This window comes from Arvicanthis niloticus, chromosome 2 (genome assembly GCF_011762505.2).
Source record: "Arvicanthis niloticus isolate mArvNil1 chromosome 2, mArvNil1.pat.X, whole genome shotgun sequence".
Taxonomy (NCBI): domain Eukaryota; kingdom Metazoa; phylum Chordata; class Mammalia; order Rodentia; family Muridae; genus Arvicanthis; species Arvicanthis niloticus.
The window spans coordinates 4,117,961-4,139,488 of NC_047659.1; the positions used below are offsets into that span (position 1 = coordinate 4,117,961).

General features: G+C 41.2%; 1 pseudogene; it reads right to left on the reverse strand.

Moving 5' to 3' along the window:
- LOC117702810 (uncharacterized) overlaps positions 1 to 20,833 on the reverse strand; it is a 31,804-nt pseudogene extending 10,971 nt beyond the window's left edge.
- Positions 20,834 to 21,528: the final 695 nt, after the last annotated feature.

Sequence of the window (21,528 nt, forward strand, 5' to 3'; positions counted from 1 at the left end):
GTTGCTTGCCAATCATGCAGTTTCTTGAAAGAGGCTAACTCCACAAAAGTCTTGTAAATTATCACAGAACAACTGGATAAGACATAGGAGAGTGCCTAGATAAGGTGGAGGATGGTTCCATGGGCTTGACTGTGTTTATTAGTAATGAGGGCAACCTGCCCCTGATGCTTCATGCATCGTACCTATTGCTGCTTGGTACATAGGTCATAGATCTTCACACAGCACCCTTCCATGTTATCTCTGGCCTTGAAGGAGTCATTAAGTCTATGTCCTCAGCATTGAAAGCAAGAAACTCATAAAGGAAGGCAAATAGTTTGGAGGAGAGCCAAGAATCCCTCTTTGTTATTAATGTCCTTCCCACCAGCTGTGATAAGCCCTCTTTCCTATAGATCATAACATCCACATATGCAGTAACTAAAGCATAGTGGCGTCCTGATACATGATAACAGGTCTTCTTTTTCACCATATATTTGGGCTATAAGTCTTAGGTCCAAATCGTTTCTGTTGTAATAAATGCTGAAACCCCTGTGTACCTGGTTCCATGTTTAATGAAGATTTCCCACCCATCCTGAGTGATGCATCAGACTCTTACATGAAATCTGGGGGTTGCCATGAGTTCTAAACCAATCTCTTTCATCATGTTTGTTTCCTCTTACAGTTACTGATGAGCATCTGTGGTCATCATCTGGCAAGATTGATGCCAGAGGGGTTTTCAAACCAGACTCCAGGATGGTTCGGAAATAGGACCTGCTACTGTTTCACACATGCATTAAACAGCCGGGATTTTGGTGTTCCTTTGAGAAGAGTCTCAACTGCATGGGGTGAATGTAAGTATAAGATGCTAACCCAGAGTTAACTTCTCTGCTTCTTTCACTAGAATCCTGGTAGCCACCACAGCTCTTAAACAAGTAGACCAGCCTGACTATACAGGGCCCAATAGCTTGGACAAGTCTAGTACACTGTGATTCTATGGGCCTACAATGTGTGGTTCCACACCCTTTGCAGTAACTTTTGTTTCATGGGCCTATAGATGAAAAAGTTTGGAAGTATCCTAAAGTGCTATGGTTAGAACCAAAATCACCTGTCTTCAAAGTCTCAAAGATGATTTCTGCAGACTCATTCCAGATTAGAGAACCAATTTGTGCTGGGAATTTGTGCTGGGAATTTTTCATTGGGGGTTTTTTAATTATTCTTTCTACTCCTATCGGGGATATGGGATTGTTTAGATAGTTTACAATATTGTATGTGTGTATAAGCACACATGCATTCACATATATGTTCTTTCCCAGGTATGGGTGAGCATCTGTGTCCTCATGTTGAGTATATGTGTAGGTGTGGATGCCTGTATGAGCTTTTGTGGCTGTGGTTGCTTCTGTATGTTTGAATGTGTGTGTATGTGTCTGTCCGTCTGTCTGTCTGTCTGTCTGTCTGTCTGTGTTTCTATGTATTTTCTCATACACATGTTTGTGGTTTTCTGCACATGTTTATATTCACTTGCTCATGGAAGGAACGTCTTTAACAATGATTGTACCCACCTTAGGTGAGAAAGTACTATGGCCACTCAGGTTTTTACCACTCTGTATCAAACATTGCATGAAGCCACCCAACTTTTTACATATCCACCCTGGAACAAACAAAACCTGTATTTGTAAATATAAAAGTTCTCAGGATTTGTAGAGGCCAAAACTATTCATTTACAATAAAATCATTTGGAGGAAACCAAAGGAATGGGGTACACAAAGGTTAGGAGGAGGCTGCTGTGGCAAATCAAGGTCCTGGGGAGGCAAAAAGGGTAGCTGGGAAGTTGTGTCTCTTCTCTATCCTGGGTAAATGGTAACAGCTCACTGGATGGTCAGGGGTTCACTGCTTCTCCCCTACAGCCTGTTTTCTTCTCATCCCCAATGCCAGCTAGCATTTTCTTTCCACCTTTGCCTAACACTGAATCAGTTATCCTTCTCTTTAGAACTTGGCCTGGATTTTGTTCTTTGAGAGATTAGAGTAGTCGTGTGCTTGCAGGTGATTCCAACACAAGCAGAATTCACATAGCCATGGGGAGGTGTGAGAACAGGTCTGTCTCAGTGCAGTGCAGCCCACTTAGGCTCCTGATACACTACAGCTCTGTGTCTGCAGCACTCAGTAGCTCCTTTTATCCCAAACATGTTTACACTGTGTTAAAATTGACTTCATGGAAATTTGGGGGAGATGAGGACCCTTCAGATATTGCTGTTGGCAGTGCATGATAGAGCCCTGCCAGAAGTCATGTACCATTCTTCAGAAAGTTGAACTGCAGTCTCCAGGTGACCCAGTGATTCCAGAATGAGAAGTGGGTATCCACAGAGAAACTAGGGGACATTTGGGTTTTAGCAGTATTCCTTAGAGCAGCCCCAAATTGAGATTATCTAAATGTTCATCAGTCAAAGAATGAAAATGTACAGTGTGGTCCAGCCCTTCCATGAAATATATTTTGGTATGAAATCATACATCATTTGGCCATGAGATCATCAGCCTTCTGTTAGCCCATCAATTCCCTGATAAAATCACCTTACAGGGATTAAAATTTTACTTTGCCTCCTGTTTATGAAGATTTTCTGGTTTCCTGACCTCATTGCTCTGTGGTTAAGAGAGCTCCTTTTGGAGAAAACTGTTTCTCTTAAAGCAAGAGGGAAGCAGTGTGTGAGAGCAAGGGGCTGGTCCTTGCTGGGGAACTAAGCCTTTACTATACAGCCTGGAGAACTTACTAAGTGGGCTTTGCTACAAGGACAAGGACTTCCAAGCGTCACCTTGTCTGTGCACTTTGCCAGAGTTCTTTATCTGTCTGCACACTGTGATCTTTCTCCATCTGACAAAAGTTAACTTTCTTTTCTACAGTAGTACAGGTTATAGCCACTTGCATTAGCATTAATGGGAAACTGAACACATGATTGTAATGCACTGTGCTTTTATGTGTTCATACATGTAGTTGTGTATGTCCACAAGTGTACATGTATCTGTGCAATCACACTGTAACACACACACACACACACACACACACACACACACACACACACACACACACGTGCTTATAATCCTCCATCAAATCACTATTATCTACTGAACAAGAGCATAACAAACTGGAGGAAAGAGTGCAGTACCTGCTGAAGCAGAAGGAGTTGGCCACCTATTGGCAGTAAAAACTGCAGCATTACTTGAGAGTCCTCCAAAAGAACTTAAGAGCTCAGGCTGGGAGGAGGGCGTAAAACCAAGTGGGTCCCCTATATCTTTGTCCCTTTAGAGTTTCTTAACATGTGCCTGGTTCTCAGCTGTCCATATGTTGTGGATAATCCAGCATGGTATACTGTGATGCTATCATGATGCTACCCTGACAGAGTAAACCCCAATAACATCATACTATCTCTTCTGATCTGTGTTGAAGTAGACCCCATATTATTCACAAGTGTTGCTGAAGATAATGTAGTTCAGAGGTGAGGACAGTTCCTCTCTCGTGGTATTAGTCGTTTGCTCTTCCAAAGGCAAACAACTGGAGATTCTCCAGTTTCACAGCTTGAGTGAAGTGACTTGCCAAAAACCATTCAAGAGAAATGACAAATAACTTGAAACTTATAGAATGGAACCCATGGGTTACCACAGCCACAGGGGTAGGCCTTGGTGTGGCATGGCCATGAAGACTCTGTGTCCTGAGGACAGTATGCTGTTATGAAGTACTGCTCTGCTTCCTGCCCTCACATCCCTCTGAATCTATGAGTTATTTGAAAACATTAGGGGTGCTTCCTGTCCCCCACCTGACGGTGTCTCTGGCATTCACAATATTAACGTTTGATGTCTTTCTGTCATTGTTGGTGGAGCACATCATGATTCAGTCCCCACCCTAAAGAAAATGTAGATTGTCGACAATGATCACCACACTTAGAAAATCTTTGGAACAATAAAGTTTTTAGTGAAGGTATGTAGCCATGTTCTTTACCACTGGCTCTGATATAAAGAAAACTTAGAGAAGACTATGAAGATCACAAAGAACTTTAAGAGCATTAGGCTCAACTGACATTTCACAGCCAAGGAAGCAATAGCATATCCAAGTCAGTGCTGCTGTGTGCTGGATGTGTCAGAAAAAGCAGGTGGAAAGCTATGGTTATCCAGGACAAAGCATAAAGAACACTTAGGATGCTAGAAATTATATTCTATGTTATATTATATATATTATATATTATGTTACAAAATTATTGGTGTACATCAAGAAGATGTTCATCTTCTTAGGAATGGAAATATTTGAGCAGAGGTAATGTGAGGGTCCAGATTGGCAGGGCAAGTGTGTTTCTACACAGAGGTGTGCAGGATACCTCTCTTGCTGAGCTTGGATCATGCAGGGCTTCATAGAAAGCAGAAGCACATCCATAGCTGCTCAGCATTCTGGAGAAAAAGTTCAAGAGTAAAAATTAATACTAGTTTTGATCTGCAGTGTGAAAATCTTTAAAGGAGATGAGTTAACTAAAGTTAAAAGTCTTAGAGCAAAAGCCTATAATACGTTTCATCCTTAGCCTTCGGAAGGCTTCACCTAAAAGCCCCTTAAGAGACATAGCAATGAATGTCTCCATAGCCTATTACCTCTGAAACTGCCTTTATACCCTGCCTTCAAGGCTGGCCACATGGTTTAGTTCACCACTGCTAAACTGCAGCAAGAGAACACTGCTCATAGTGATTTGTGTTTATTTGCTTGTTTGTTTGATTTTGGTTTGGGTTTTTTTGGGGGGGTTTGAGGTTTAAGCTTTTTGTTCCACTGGTTTAGGGTTTTGAAGTTTATTTTTCTTTTTTTTTTTTGTTCTGGTCATTATTTTGGTATTTTGCTGTGGCTATATGCATTGGCTATACTGATCTAGCTGATAAGAGAAATGGCTGCATTTTGTGAATTAAAAAAAAAATCAGTGGCAAAGCCTTTAAATTTTGACAGCTCTTGTCACCACGTGTGTTTTCACATTCCTGTATCCCCTGAATTCACAGACACAGATGGATCTCTATGAGTTTCAGGCTACATTGTGAATTATAGCTTCAGACTACATTGTGAATTCCCAGCCTGCCAGCCAGTTCTACACAGTAGTTTTAGGGGGCATGTACACCATGGTCTACTCTGTGAATACCCACTTAATGATGAAAAATGTATCCATACTGTATCTTTTAGGTCATATATTTAGATACCCCTAAAATATTGTGCAGGCATTCACATGGTCCTGAAATAGTCATGCAAACAAAATTAATGAGAGCCACCACTGTATTGTTCTAAAGCCTCTTAGTAAAGGAGTATTCATTCAGAGTTTTTTTTTAAAAGAAATCCAGAGCTATTTGCCTCTCATTTCCTTGAAATACAGCCTCGGGGATAACTATAAAGTTGAAATAATGACTTCCTAGATAAAGACTTCCCAAATTTCCATGTTGAGAATTCCCACACATGTTGAGATGTGGCTCTATTTTTAGGTAATATTAGTGTGGCGACACATTTGGAGCTTTTGTGGTGTTGCTTGGTTTTAGAGGGCTGTTGTTTGTTTTCTTTTATTTATATGTATCTTTCCCTGCTGGATGTCTGTGCACCACATGCATGCAATTCCTCCCGAGGCCAGAAGAGGGCATGGGATTGTTAACTGCCCTCTGGGTCCTCTTGTGGATAGACAAATGCTCTTAATGGAAGAGCCTTCTCTCCAGTCCCTACATTCAATCTTTGTCCTTCCAGACTTTTGTGGGTTTTCATTGAAAGAGATTACCCCAAACCAAAGATAGAAGTTACTGGAGACCTTTAGGTACAGGTGTGTGATGATGGCATGCCTGTTTTCTTAGGTTACAAGGCACCCATGCAGTACTCTTGTGGGTTCAAGATTATGTCCTAGAATCACAAATTGTCAGGTTTGGAGGAGATCTGTCACCTCTCATCTAGGATAACCATGCAGATTAGGCATGAAGTGCCTAATGATGAAATGCCAAATTGAGAAGATTCTCTTGGGGGCAGAGGTGGAGGAAGGAATCACCATTTAAAGTCAGCTGACCAGTGTTGAGATGAAGCTTCAGTCTATCCTGCCTGGATGGAGCCTGAAGCGGAGGTCACATGCCTCTAATGGAGGGCATGCCTGTGCAAAGCTAGGAAGGGAGAGCGAGAGATGGTTGATGTTGATCTTTAACCACAGTAGATTTCAGAGTGCATTGAGGAAGTATTTCTTCCAGTTGATACTCCAGTCTTGTGAAGTTCCGCTGGAACAGATATGATTTCTGAGATTAACAGTGAGTCAGAAACTTCATGTGTGATGGAAACAATCCCCTGACTCCCCAAACTGGTGCTGTGAAACCAGGGCTTTTAAGCAACAGCCTGAGAAGTATTGAGGGAGGGGGTTCAGTTACTCACTGTTGTTGGTCAACTCTTTCTAAGCTCATACAGACACAGAGGGGATACCTGTAAATACAAAGGAAACCAATCACCATCATGTGATATAAGTCTTCTTATACATCTGTCCATTCTGTGGAAGGAGCCTGGGGCTTACTTAATTGTAGGTCCTTAGTACAGTGCTTGACTCTTGATAAATGCTATCAGCCAGGTACATTAACCTGGCTTCTACTACTGCCATTTGTGTAGGTGAAAAACAGCTTGACATCTGCCTTTCATCGACTAAACTTTCCTGAGTATGCAGTGTGGACTGAGATTGTGCAAGTGTTTGTGGTATGTGTGCTTGTGTATACAACTGGTTGTGTGTGGTGTGTGTGTTTGTTTAGACATGAACCTGTGTGTGTCTCTGGATGCCAAGTTTAATGAGAAAAGCACTCTGAGATTTCAGTTTGGTCCATGAAACATTAAATACAGCAGTCCAATTTTTCTGCATCTCCACCTAACTCTGAAGAGAAAAGGGACACAATAAACTCTTGTAAAGTCAGATTTTCAAATGATTAGGTGCAAAACTACTGATTCTCATTGAAGTCGTTTGGAACAAATCAAAGTAATATGGTGCATGGAGGTAAGGGGGAGGTTACTGTATAAAATCCATGTGTTTATGTCCCTTTTCTGCTCTTGGTGAATTGTCAAGGCTCACTGGAATGTCAGGTGGCTCACTGTGTCTTCTAAGCCTTCCAGGTTGTTTTCCTTATTGCCTGCTGCCATTTCCTTTCCAGCTATGTCTGCTCAGTAAAAGTTTGCCTTCAAGTTTGTCTTGAATTTTATTCCTTGAGAGATTAAGTTGCTTGGAGCTGTATGTGCATCCAGCAGAATTCCCAGAGCTGTGGGAAACATACCAGGGCTGTTTCAGGAGCCACCTGAAGGTCATGATTATCTAAAGCACTCACCCTATGTTATCTGTGTAGCATCCAAGAACTAGGTCCCAAAATTTGGATCAGATTTTAGAGACAGAGAATCCAAGGGGGAAGGAAGCCAAACCAAGTAGTGTCCCTTGGCCTAAAGAGAGAAATGACTCAGCCATTCAAAAGAAAAAGATAAAACACATATACCCAAAATTAAAGTTCAAAATAAGACCAAAGGATGACGACTGTTTGTCTGAGTCAGAGTCATATAACTTGAACTCAGGTACTAAGTTACCTTCAATGGTGTTATTACTCTTTGGGACTGCTTTGGCTACCCATGACTTTTGTGCTTCCACATGAACTTTACAATTGTTTTCTAATTCTGTGAAGAATAAAAATTGGCACCTTATTCATATTGCATTTTTGTTTATAGATTACTTTTCATAGAATGATCATTTTTATAATATTAATCTTACCAATCTTGGTCATGGGAGATCTTTCTATGTTCTGGTGTCTTCTTCAATTTCTTCAGTGTTTTAGTGTTCATTTCAGATGTCTTTTTACGTCCTTGGTTAGCTTTACTCCAAAATATTCTATTTTTTAGGCTGTTGTGAGTGGAATTGTTTTCTTAATTTTTTTCTCAGCATATAAATCATTGTTAAATATACTGGCTAATTTACGGTCAGCTTGACATAAGCTAGAATCTTTTTGAGAAAAGAAAGGGACCATCAATTGAGAAAATGCCTCCATAAAAGTGGCCTACATGCAATTTTATTAGACTGTTTCCTGAATAATTATCAATATCGTGGGTCCAGCCCACTTTGGATATTGCCAACCTTAGGCATAGTTCTGAGTCATATAAGAAAGTAGTTTCCATGAGGAGTAAACAAGTAAGCAATGTTTCTCCACAGCTTTTACTTCAGTTTCTGCCTCCACATTTCTGCCTATGTTTAGAACACAGTCTTCCTAGTGACTTCCAGGCAAATGAGTGCTGTTACAGAAGCAGAACCTAAACATAACAAGTGGATCATGAAAACCACCTGACACAAAAGCATGGTTGCAATGTGAGCATCATGAAAAAGTGGTCATAACAGGTGTTCATCAACACAGGAGTTCATGATTATCTTCAGGATAAACAAAGGCATTTTTGACATTCTGAAACAGGTAGTACAGAACCATTTGAGTTAAGGTTATTGGTGGAGTATAGCCCAATCCTTGAGACATATTTATTCCTAACCAGCAATGAACATAACTTTTCTTTACTATAAAATGGTTTTCAAGACTAGGATGGAGGCAGGCTGCGTGATCAATATTATCTAAATGGCTATTTGTTGTTTAGGAGAGATTCGAAAAGGTGTGAATTCAGATAGAAAGAGGGGGAGAGAGGATCTTAGAAGAGTTGCAGGAGAGGAAACCATAATCTGAATGTATTAAAAATTTTTTTCAATAAAAGAAAAAGAGAAAAAAGAAAAAAAATAAGTCTGCATTCTTCTTTCAATTTGAAATTTAAGTGAAGCTAAATTCGGAACTAAAGGATGGCAGATGAAATTCCCAGACCATGTGAAAAATATACTGGCAACATCTACCATCCCTCTCCATTGCTAGTCTGGAAGGGAAATATTCACCACCACAATCTTGTGTCCTCTGCTGCAGGTTCCATCCTTCTGGTTTTGTATAAAGCTTACTCTCAACACTGTTTTGATGGTACTTCAACACGATTTATTTACCACCTCCAACTTTAGGAGAGTTCTCAATTCTGCAATTCATCTAATAAAGCCTGATCTGCATTGTCATGCTGGATGAGACAGGAGAGATCTACTCAAACCCTGACAAAAAGAGATCCTGAGGCATGATCAGGAGCCCACTCTAATGCCCTACATGGAGGCCTCAAAGTTTAAACACTGAGCATGCCTACCCCAAGTATGTGACCCCACAGGTCTCAAGAATCTTCTCTCTTCAGTTGGGTATGATCCTGTGCAGCTGATACACTACACAAGGAAGGACAAAAGTCTAGGTAGTGAGAGATGATTTATCCATTAGTGAATTTGTTTCTCAGAGGACCTAAAGAGCAATGATTAACAATCCCCTCTCACTTCAGTTCCAGGTGGAATTCACTGACCTCTTCTTGCCTGGCCTTGGGGGACTTGCATGCATGTAGTGCAAAAACCTACAGCAGGGAAAACACCCATACATATAAAAGAAATAATTCAAAAACAGAAACAATGCCTTCACCAAATTTTTAAAAAAATTATCAGATACATTTTCCAGGCCAAGAGTAAAAAAAAAATCATCATTATCATTAGAACAAGAACAATAACAAAACAAAGCAAAACAAACAAAAAACACCCCCTAAACAGAAAAAATAACCAACATCTCCCAAAGGGTCTTGGAATTCTTTATCTCTGTTGTGCATTTATAAGTGATGCTATATTTCTAGAAAACAAGAGGCATACAGCTCCAAGTTTACTGATTTTTTGTACTCCTTTATTGAATATTTTTATTTCTTTGGATGTATTAGAGAAATACACTTGTGTTTCTACTTTATTTGTTCAACTTAACCATCCACATAGTAGTACATTTTAACATAGCTAAATCTATGATCACAAAGATACAACAGGGAAAATCTTTTGATGATGAAGTTGGGATCCACAGATTTTGACACACTATTCACATCAAAAGCACAATTTTCTGTGTAGCTGTGACTGGCTGGCAAGCCTAAGCCACATGCATCTTGAAGATGTCCATTCCTGCCTGATACTTCCAGTGTTACAAGACAGTGAACCACACATGAATACAGAAGGTTCTTTTGAGGGAAAAATTAGTGATCATGTTTTTATCTTTATGAATGCATTAAATTTATTCAATAACAACTTAAAGTGGGGGAGTCAATATATAAAGTATATAAAATTAGTACAACAACAAATTAATTACAGTAACAAAAATAATAAATAACAAAACTTCATATGAATCAAAGAAACCATATACTGAAAGCAATCAAAACTCTACCTAAAACCAAAACTAAGCTAAGAAGCTTAAAACCAAAATTAAGCTAAGAAGCATTCTTTAGCTGCAGATTTTGCAGCACAGACTTACAGCATGTTGCTGGCCTTGGAAATATAGTGCAAAGGCAGTCAAGATGGTAATAATCTCTTCAAGATGAATGAGGGCATGCCTCATTGGGTTGGAGGATTTGCTCATTGACAAATCCTTCCAAGGCAAATCATGAGACATGTTGAAGATGGTATCTCAAAGTCTTTAAAATTCGCTTGACTGATCTCTATAAAATTATCCTTGATGACCCATTAGGACAAGCCAAAATTTACACTCTCAGGCTCCTCCTGGATGACCAGCAGATGTTGATGTCCCTCAGCACTTCTCTGAAGCCTTCCAAACATGCACTCTTGCTGGACCAGAGGCTAGGTAAAATAAAGGCCTTGTGACATATAGAAACCCCCAAAAGGAAGAACATGCAGTCCAAGATTGCCATGGTTATAGGGATGAGATGCAATGGTGGTTCACTTGCTTTCAACACACAAAGCTCCTGGTGAAGACTTGTGTCTGATGGAAATCTTGACGTTGTTTGTGCCCAGTTTGACCTTCTGTTAAAGTTTTTCAGACCTAGGGGAGGAAGACACAAAGGCCTGGTGAGCACCTGCTATGTCAGCTATCTAGCAAACACCAGCTTTATTTAGCAGGACAATCTAGTATGACTTTCAGCTAAGGTCATTCCCTGTATTCCCAAAGAAGGGGCAGAGAGCACCTGGGCCTGGAATTTTTTCTCAGATTTAAAAAATGGCTTGAAAGTGTGTGAACTACACACTATACTGGAGTTAAAATAAAACACCACATTTCTCCAATGGTACATATATATTATATTGAAAAATAACTGTGTAGCAATGTCTGAATCAAACACTATACAGAGGGCTTCTAGGGAACTTAGCCACCATTGAAGTGAAGGCTCTTATTATATCTGGAGTGCAGGAATCTGCCTGGTTCTACTTGTGAACCCCTCCATCTGTGACTCCCCAGAGAAACCATCTCCCAGGAAATCCATGCTCACTGAAGAGATACTATAATCAGCAAGAGTGTGCTGCATGCAAATCTTCCGAGGGGAAAGCCTTGAACACTAAAAAAAATATTTATGAAAGAAAACGGATACTCCTGCTATGTGTATAGCTACTGTAGTATTGTTTGTGGGGTGATTTAAGGGACAATAGGCTCAGGTCATACCAGAGAGCTCAGAAGGGAAGAAAGAGTCCACAATCGACACAAACTCTGTAGATCACAAGGGTGATCATGGACAGGAGTTCTTTTAAACTGGATCAGAACAATATTCTGAGCTGCACCTAGGTGACTGAGGCAGAGAATCATGTGGAAGGACTGAGACCCAAAAATGCAATTATACAGGTATAGGAAATCTTCTTGGCTCCTGCTATCCCATCCTAGTACCTCATCTCAGAGACAGCAAACTGATGCTGCATTGTTTCATCCAGGCCATGGACACACACACACACACACACACACACACACACACACACTCCTGAACACACAAGGACATGTTGACACATACAAGTGTATTTAATTGCAGAAACATTTTGATTTTCCCAGTTCATGATAGCATAAGAGATCATAAAGGATACTATAAAGATATAAGAAATAAACCCTTGAATTGTCAAAAGCCTGGAGAGAGATCTCAGCCATTAGATATCTCAGCACTGATTTGTCTTCTGGAAGTCCTCAGTCCAGTTTCAAAAACCGCATGGTAGCTTTCAAACCATCTTACTAAAATCAGATGCCCTCTTCTGGTGTATCTGAAGAGAAAGACAGTGTACTCACATACATAAACTGAATAAATTAAACAAACAGAAAAAAATCCTTGAATGGGACAAGAACATAGTAAGTATAGCTTATAGACAGCATAATAAAATAAATGCTTTCCCCTAATAAACAAAAGATGGAAATATGGGGGTTTGGCCTGGTAGCCTAGCCTGCTTAGCAAGTTCCCAAGGCTGTGAACAGTCAGCTTGGTTCACAACAAAGGCACATAGGATCATGGGATCGGTGTGAACAAGCAGGTTCCTGGCTCTTGCTCACTGTTTCTCAGAGACTCCAAAGTTAGCAGCATCTTCCAACAGGCCCTCAATTTTCCACAGCCTGTGTAGATTTGTAAACAAAGCTATAAGCCCAGGCAACTAGGAAATCTCTGTAACTAGGATGGAAAGTGAGACTTTTCTTCATGTAAGGAGATTCTGTCAGGGATGTTTTGTGGAAAATAAGTCTGACTAGTTCAAGACCAAATGGTGGCAGGAATTATCACCCTAGACAATAGTCCATGGAAGGGCTGGACTACTGTGTACTTGTTCACTCCTTGACTGATGGACATCTGCAGAGTTTCTACTTCAGAACAGCTCTGTGGACTACCACTACAACCATGATTTGCCCCAATTTCTCTGTGGACACCTACTTCTTGTTCTGGAGTCACTGGGTCAATGGGGACTACAGTTCAACTTTCTGAAGAGTTGTACATGGATTCTCACAAGGCTACAACATCGGCAATGTCTGAAGTTCTTCATTTCTTCCAGCCCTCCTTGAGAATTATTTTAAATCAAAGCAAATCACTTTTGAATGACAGCCATTACAGATTGCTACAGACAGAACACAGAGTGAGTGCTGTAGGCTACCAGGAGCTTAAGGGCTGTCTGAGGCAGCCCTGTTCTAGCACCTCACCATAGGTATGGACCTTCCACTCGATGCAGATGTAACACCAAGCAGCGCAGTCTTTCACAGAGTAATACCTAGCACAAACTACAGAACCAAGGATAACTGAGTCAAGCTTAGGCAATGTTGGAAAGAAAATGTTAGGAGGTAATGAGGAAAACAAACTAGGATGCTGAGAAGATGCAATGAGCCACCTGACCTTCCAGCAAGCAGTCACTATCCACCAAGAACAGAGAGGGGACACAGACTATTAGCCGGACTTGTTACTCTCAGGCCCATGGATTTGACACAGAAGCCTCCTACTCACCTCCATGTACGACAGTGTTTGGTTTTCCTACAAATGGTTTCAATATGGCTAAATAGATTTCCCTCTATAAACAGTTTCAATTGTGATAAATAGATTTTCCACTAGCAATGGTTGACAATCTGACTTTACATCATAATTTATCTCCTTTTGTTCTATTGAGCTAGGTAGAGCAGCATGAAGACCTGCTGCTGTGTTTGATGTTTCCTTGATGCAAACTGAACTGACACTGATGCTGTGGAGAGACCCAAAGGCATGTTATAACAAGAGGCTGTTGTTCAGGTCCATAAGTTTCCTTTGAATAGGACCACCTTGGGCCACCTTTTGTCTCATGTGTGCAGCTAGCTGTTGTCCAGCACCCCTTTGTGCCCCATAGCCCGCTCTGGTTCTAAGAGTACCATGTCTTCTGTGGTTGTTCCTCACATGGGTGGGCCTCCAAACCCAGGGTTAGGAAGTTGTAATGAATGAAGAAAGGACTGGGAAGGGGAATCTGAGGTCACATGGTAAGATCTGAGAAAGCTGGGCTGGGCTAAACATGAAATTATTCACTTTTAAGTGTTGGCAAAATGGGTTCTGTTTGTTTGATAAAGTATTATAGGGTTGAATAACTGACCTGTGGGTTATGTGGAGTCTAGGTGTCTTGGGTAAGACCCATCATAGCCCACAAACACCCTCCTCCTTTCCCTGCTGATTTCGGCCAAATGACAAGAGAGCTCATGAGAAGGCACATTGGGCCAATTTATGTATCTGACACCTGGAACAGATTGCATCGTCTTCTTCCATGTTAATAAATTGTTTTCTTACAAAAGCAACAAGAAAACCCAAAAAAATGAAATATGTAAAAATGTTCTTCCTCTCTGTGGTAATTAAACCTTGTAGCATGGCAATTACTTGAGACAAAATAATTCTAGGAGCTCTGCCTGGGAGGTGACAGAAGATTTAGAAATGCTGGTCAGAGCTTAACCAAAATAGGAAGGCTCAGAATCAGTGACAGTCCTGGGCTTTGTTGCAGAAAGACTAATCAAAACCATATGTATATAACTGGTCTCTCAACATACCCATCAACATACATATTGGCACAGACATGCATATGACCTTCTCTCCACACACACCATAAGTGAGCGGGAAAGCATAATGAGACCACAATGCTGGAGGAACCATTGAATGCAGACTGTGAAAATCTGATGTTTCATTTGCGACCCAGGACTCTGTAATCTATCCCTTGAGAACTAAAAAATTTAGTAACTTATGCAGAGTAGGTTGAGGGAGTTAGAGAAATTTTTTTCTTGAAGTCTCACATCTCTCACCCCAATCCTCAGCCTGAGAGAAGCCTTTCAGACATCCCTGTTCATCCAGTCAGCTCCTGAATACAAGCTCCAGGAAAGAACTCTAGTGACACTGACAGAAACCAGGACTGACCAGCTGCTCCTCAGGTTTTGTTAGTGTGAACCAAGATCTAGGTTGGGTTAAGAGACCATCTTATAATGCAAGGGTTGAGGGAGAGTAAAGATACAAGTCCCCACCCCCACCTCTTTTTTAAAAACATTTTTTAGATATTTTATTACTTTCAGATGCTATCCCCTTCGTTCATTGCCCCCACCAAGAAACACCTGATCCAGTCTACCCTCCTCCTCCAATGAGGATGTGCTCCCACTGACTCCCCCCCAATACACCTACCTGCCCTTGAATTGTCTCACACTGGGGCATCCAGCCTACATGGGACCAAAGACCTCCTCTTCCCCCTATGTCTCACAAGGCCATCGTCCCCTACATATGCGGCTGGAGCCATGGGTCCAAAGCAAATGTGCTACAGACCCTGACTTCATCACTCAATGTTCTGTGCTACTACAATGGAGGCAGCCACATAGAGCCCATCTAGAACAATTGCATGTTTGTATGTAGTGTGTGTTCACCCTATCTGTCTTAATGAACTGAAGCTTGTAGGTGAGTAGGAGGGTTTGCTTGACAATCTTCCAGCTTCTTGAAAAAGTATAACTCCACAGAAAGTCTTGTAAATGATCACTGAAATGAACAACTGGATAAGACATTTGAGAATGCCTGGACAAGGTGGAGGACAGTTATCTGGGCTTGACTGTGTTTATGGTTAGACATGAGGGCAACCTGCCCCTGATCATCCTTGATGCATCCTACCTGCTGCTGCTTGATGTATTTCTCATATATGTTCGTGCTGGCCTTCACATATAGCCTCTTTGTTTCATTAGAACACACATCCAGTGCAATCTGCTCCCTAAGCAGCTGCCTGTACTCATTCCACAGAATTTTTACTTGCTTCTTCATATGAAAAGATTCTGTAAGGAGGTGACAGTTCCTGATGCTGAACCACAGAGAAGAAATGGTGATTCCCAGGCAGTGTCTATCTTTCTCCCACTTCTCCAAGTACCATCCCTTCTCATTATGGGCCCTGATCCACAAACAGCCCCAGACTACAGATGAGAGTAGCCATGGGACATCACATATGGGAAGGTCAAATTGAGAAGACATCAACATTCCAGAAGACTCAAGGTACTTTTGAAAACCCTGACACCAACAGGGACTCATGTATCTCCCAGAAGAGGACATGGGCCCCACGACTGCATATATGTCATTGGTAATAGAAAACCACCTGTGAGTAGAGACAGTGGAAACCTTCTCTAGGAGAGGAGAGCAGACCCAACAGGTACACATCTTCCTATGTGTCTCATGCAAACCAGATCTATATATCTGTTTTCAGCGCCCCAGAGACTCAAGGTAGATTGATGTCTCCATCAAGGTGCACATCTTTTCTATCTAGAGGATACTGAGTTGGGAAGGATAATGATTGGAGGGGCTCACTGACTCATCAGGCTTGATTAAAATGAGTCCAAGTGATCAATATCCTAGAGCCATCCTTTGAGGGAGGCAAGCTTCCAGTTGAGAAGTAATCAGTATGGAACCAGTGTCCTCACTTTGTTTCAAAGACAATGATGGGCAGATACATTCTGTGTCTAGTGCTGTGGAAACGACAGTGTGAGTCACTCACCAGTAAAGTTGATTTTCTTGAATCAGCTCCTGGCACTTGTACAAGGCCTCACTGATCTGCTAAGGAATTTTCTTGAGATCAGTCATCACCTGTTCATGTTGCATCTCCAGCATCATGATCTCAAAGTTGATGCTGTGGGAGGGCAAGGCCCATAAAGCAAATAACTTCTGAACTAAGGATTCAAGGATTAAATCAATTCAAGTTGAATCGTGGACAACCCCAGCCCATATATGCCACATCCTGACGCCTTTGTACTGGGTCCTCTTGGTGCTTATTAAACTTGTTATATGTGGTCTGGGGCCAGTAGAGTTAGAGAATTAAAAGAAGAATCTGACCTACTTTAGCTCCCTAAGGGGGCTTGAAGAAATAGATTCGGTCTCCAAGAACTTTCCAGAAGCCTGTGCCACAGGCCTGGGTCCAACTTAAACCTGTGATGACTCTTTTTCTGTTTATAGACAAGGATTTCTAAATCCTTGTGTCTATAGCTACATCAATTACTAAAGAACATAATCAGTATTTACAGGGAAAGGGTTTATTACTTATATCAGAAGTTTTCAATGCTCATCAGAGGTGAGCACAGAGGTCATGTACTCTGCTGCTACAAGTGAGGCTCCAAGGCCTCCTCACTATCATTACCTGAAAATGAGTCAGGTAAATCCTCAGGCACCATCACACTACACAGACTCCCTGGATCTTAACTGGAACACATGTGCACACACACACACACAGAGAGAGAGAGAGAGAGAGAGAGAGAGAGAGAGAGAGAGAGAGAGAGAGAGAGAAAGAGAGAGAGAGAGAGAGAGAGAGAGAGAGAGACTCACACACACTCACACACACAGAGACACACTCAAACTCATAATCCCAAATAAATACAGTGATGTGGCAATATTTTCGTGTATAATGAGCAGATGATTTGTAGCAAATCCAGTCACTGAGGGGCAGCATGTAGAACCAGGTCCTTCAGGCACTTGACAGGACTTAAATGGACTCAAAGCAGCTCCAGAAAATTACAAAAATGATTCACCATAAACACACAGTAGCTACTCTCTCTCACAAAGCAACAGCAGTCCAGGCTTCTCAAAATGACTGATGAGAGCTCACCCAGTACTACTGTTAATTGAAGACTGTGATTCATGCCAAAGTCTCTGATTTGCTTTGGAGGAATCAAAATAGCCTATGACCCCATCTCACTCTTCTCTGAACTTCAATTTCTGCATCTAAAATCCAATCAGCAAAATGAATTAGGACATGAGGACAGCCTGGAATTGTAGCCTCCTATGATATGAAGAAATCTGAGGTCAACAGAGTAGGCCCAAGATAGTCAGCTGAGAACTGGGCATAATAAATACCTGTCTTTCAAATCCTTGTCAGTATAATGTGCCAGGATTCCCCGGAGTTCATCTCTCTCATTCTTCATCCTTTCAAGGTCGCTTTTGAGCTTCTCCAACCTCTTCACTCTCTGCTCCTGCTCACTGATGGTGTAGGCTTGGGAGGACTCTTTCCCAACAGACCCTTCAGGTAGAGAAACACAAGGAAACTTGTAGGGACAATACGACAGGAAAAGGAGAAACCATACTTACTCCCACAGAGAAGCCTGAGGAAGAGGAAATTCTAGAGACACAGTGAATTCCTGAAAGAGCAGGAAAGCTATCTTCAAGCTGGACTCCTCACCTATGTCCCTGCTCCCAACCACCATCACTAAACATAGGGCTCAGTCCCTACTGCAGTCCTACTAACCCTGAAGTGCTTAAGCTTTCCCAGTCAAGAAGAAATTGAGGGCATTGCCAGTTTATGTCTGAAGATGTAGTCTGTACTGCTTAGCACAAAAAAGATTGACCATAAACACCAGCACCAATCATCTCTCACAAGCCAACACCTATCCTTGCTTCTTAAATGCATGATGAGAAACCACACACTACTACACTTATCCCAGACTGTAATTCATCCCACATCATGTGTGTTTGATACCAGAGTCTCTGAGACCTTGATACTTGACAAGGGGATTATCCCTCTCTGTTCTTGGCATCACATATTCATGTAACCTACAGGAATCTATTGAGGATGAAATGCTTCAGCACTCTATTCTGAGAGCAAGGCTTTATTATTCTCACAGAACTTTTCCTGGCATCCTTTGCCACTCAGCAGGAAATTCAGATCTCTCAGCAAAGCAACTGCAGGCTTGTTAATTCCTGGATCTCTGCCAAACTAATCATCAGAAATTCTCAACTCTGGGTCTGCCAGTGAAGAATGTCAAGGCTCCAGATGCTAAGCCCTTCTCCTGTAAGGACCTGCTCAAGGTCCCCTCCACCAGGAACCTTCCTCATGCACTGCCCAGGACTCACTGTGTCTAACCCAGGGCCATCTCCTTCATCCTGCTTTACAGAATGCCTTCTGCCTAGGTTTGGACTCTGGCTGTACTGCATTGTCCCTGTAAAATAGCCTGAGCAGCATGCAAAACATGACTGCTTGTGAACCCAGAGGCTCTGAAGAAATACCACACAGGCACTTGGTGCCACCACAACACGAGTGACCTCACAGAAGATCCGAGAGTTCTCCTGGATACAAGAGATTGTCCAGGGAAGTGACTACTGATTATGTCACTTGAAAGTGCTGTGGCCTACCTGCTAACCAACTTGCCCCACATTGACCAGTTTCTGAAGTGCCCTTTCTGGAGTCTCTCCTTTGACTCATGGGATACACTTTGGCAAGTTCTCCTTTCAAAGCTAGAGATTTCTCTCTGCTTCATTACAAGGCAAGCACTTTGTATGGGAAGAGTTGGTTAGGGCCTTGGCATGGGCAGCTCATCTTTGTTAGGACCTAAAGCTCTAGGGTCCTTGCTTAAGGGAGATTCTTCTCCATGATAAATCTACCCCTGTGCTCTATTCATGTACCACAGTCCAGTTCTCCAGGTTGTCCTCTTTTCCAGAGGCAAAAATCATTCTCCTGCACTTTTCATTTTATGCAAGTTGGATTATATGTTCTTATTGTCCACATGCATTGAGAGGAGTCATTATTTCAGTATATTCAGAGATGTGTTTCACAATCCCATTTTTTGCAATTTAAAGTCCCTTGTTCTTGGCAATATAGGAAGGAGTTCAGGTCCAGAGGAATATCAAATTGTAAAGTTCAGGTCTCTTCTTCAAAAGATAAAATCCCACATTTTCCCTTTCTCCAATACAATCAGACAATGTAGGCATCTTGTGCGACGTTCAACAGGGACATTGGATTGCTGCTGTGTACTTCCACTTGCCATCACTTGTCCAGTATCTACCTTCCTTGCTTCCCAGTTCCAGGCCCGGGGATGTTGGCTTTGGGGATATGATCTTGTATTTATACTATACCCAAGACTCAGTAGGATGGATAAGAGATGGAAAGGCCTCACATCCTTTGAAACCTCAATTTAAAGGTCTCCATAAAGTTCACGAAGGACTGTTTTGGCATTGTTATCTGTAGCAACTGCTTTTTGAGCTGAGAATACTGAATCAATGGTACAATGTGACCTAACCTCTCAGGTGTAGGAGCAGAAAATCATGTCAATCCTTTCAAAACAGATTGTGTTGTACTTGGCCAACTTCTCAGCCACATAGTATCACTATGACAAGGATCAAAGGTGGCAATCATGCAGAGAAGTAGCAGTGAATTTATTAATTAAAATGGAAAGGATTTGGAATAATAGTCAATCCTACTACAGAAATATATGAATTTTATTATATGCTTGAGGTTTATATGAGAACGGCAGGAATAACAGGGTGATTTTTTTAAAAAAAGAAAGTATGAATTTCATTGTATAGTCTTGCTCTTTGATTTTATATTTCTGAAAGTGATTAATTAATGTTCAGAAAGTTTAGGAAAAGCTATTTAACTATCTAGTGAACTCCTGCAGACACAATCTGCTTCCCAACAAGTTAATACTTCTCTGTCTGCCGTGTTTTATGCTAGTCAGCAATTAAAAAGAAAAGTGTGTTGAATAATTTGTTGTTTCCACAGTGGATAAGCAGAAATAAAAAATGTAAAGACTCAAATAAAGACCACAGAGTGTTTCCTATTTTGTTCCTTTTTGAACCACTTATTTATTTAAGTCTTCCTTTTCATAGCTCCAAGTGTGCTGGAGCAGAAGCTTCCACTGCTGTCTGATGTTTGGGCTCTCCTCCTCATTGCTTAGAAGCAGAGGTGTTCTAAAGGACTCAAAAGGCTCTGGAGATGGTCTGGTCCACTTCATTCTTAGAAATACAAGACCCAGGGTTTTACAGGACCCCTGAAGTTTATACAACTAAGCCCCGATAATTGATCAAGTCACCTCAATTTTACCATACAGCTTCAGCTACAGGCATCCGAGCACAGAGATCAGCAGATTAGAATGGAGTGCCCCTCTCAACACTAAGAGATTCAGCATAAACTTGAAGTATACAGATTTTAATCATTAGCATTTATAGGCATTATTTTACCGAGTAACTGTCATCTTCTAGATTCTGCTGTGGCTTCATTTTCCACAGTTCTTCTGGGATTGTAATATCTTTACTGATCTCCATGAATGCTAGAAAATAGTCTGGCTTGAGCCACCTAAAAAAAGAAAATTAAAGTCTGTTCCATCTATGATACTATTGTTTTATTGTTGGTTTGTTTTTGAGACAGGGCTTCTATTCTCTATGTATTCCTGGCTGCCCTGGACCTTTCTGTGTAGAGCAGGCTGGCTTCAACCTCAGAGATCTGCCTGTGTCTCTCTCAAGTGCTGGGATTAAAGGCATGCACCACCATTGTCCACCTACAGTCCTTTTGTTTGAAGGAACAACATAAAATATTTATTCACTTGAGAACTAGAGTAGAAAAAACACAATGAAGTTTCAAATAGTGAATAAGCTACACATTTAACTAGCCTTCAACCAGTTCTCTAAATATTCATTATTTGTTCAATGAATGACCTGTTATTTATATGAAACAGAAAGGATTAGCTGTTCCTTTTTTCTTGAGGAAGAATTTACTCCAGGTTCTCAGTTAGACAAAAGCCTGCTCCCCTTAAAGGTAAATGGAATTAGGATTGCATTTTTCAGTTTCTCATAATGATGCTATCATCAAGGCTCCAGGCAGCTGATAGAGAACTTCAGAAAGATAATGTTTCCTAGGCTTCCACATTAATGATGGAATCTGAAACAAAAGTGAACTGGTTTGTATGTTGAAAAGTTCTTGAAGGTAGCAAAGGGAAGAGATACAATCATGAAACTGAATC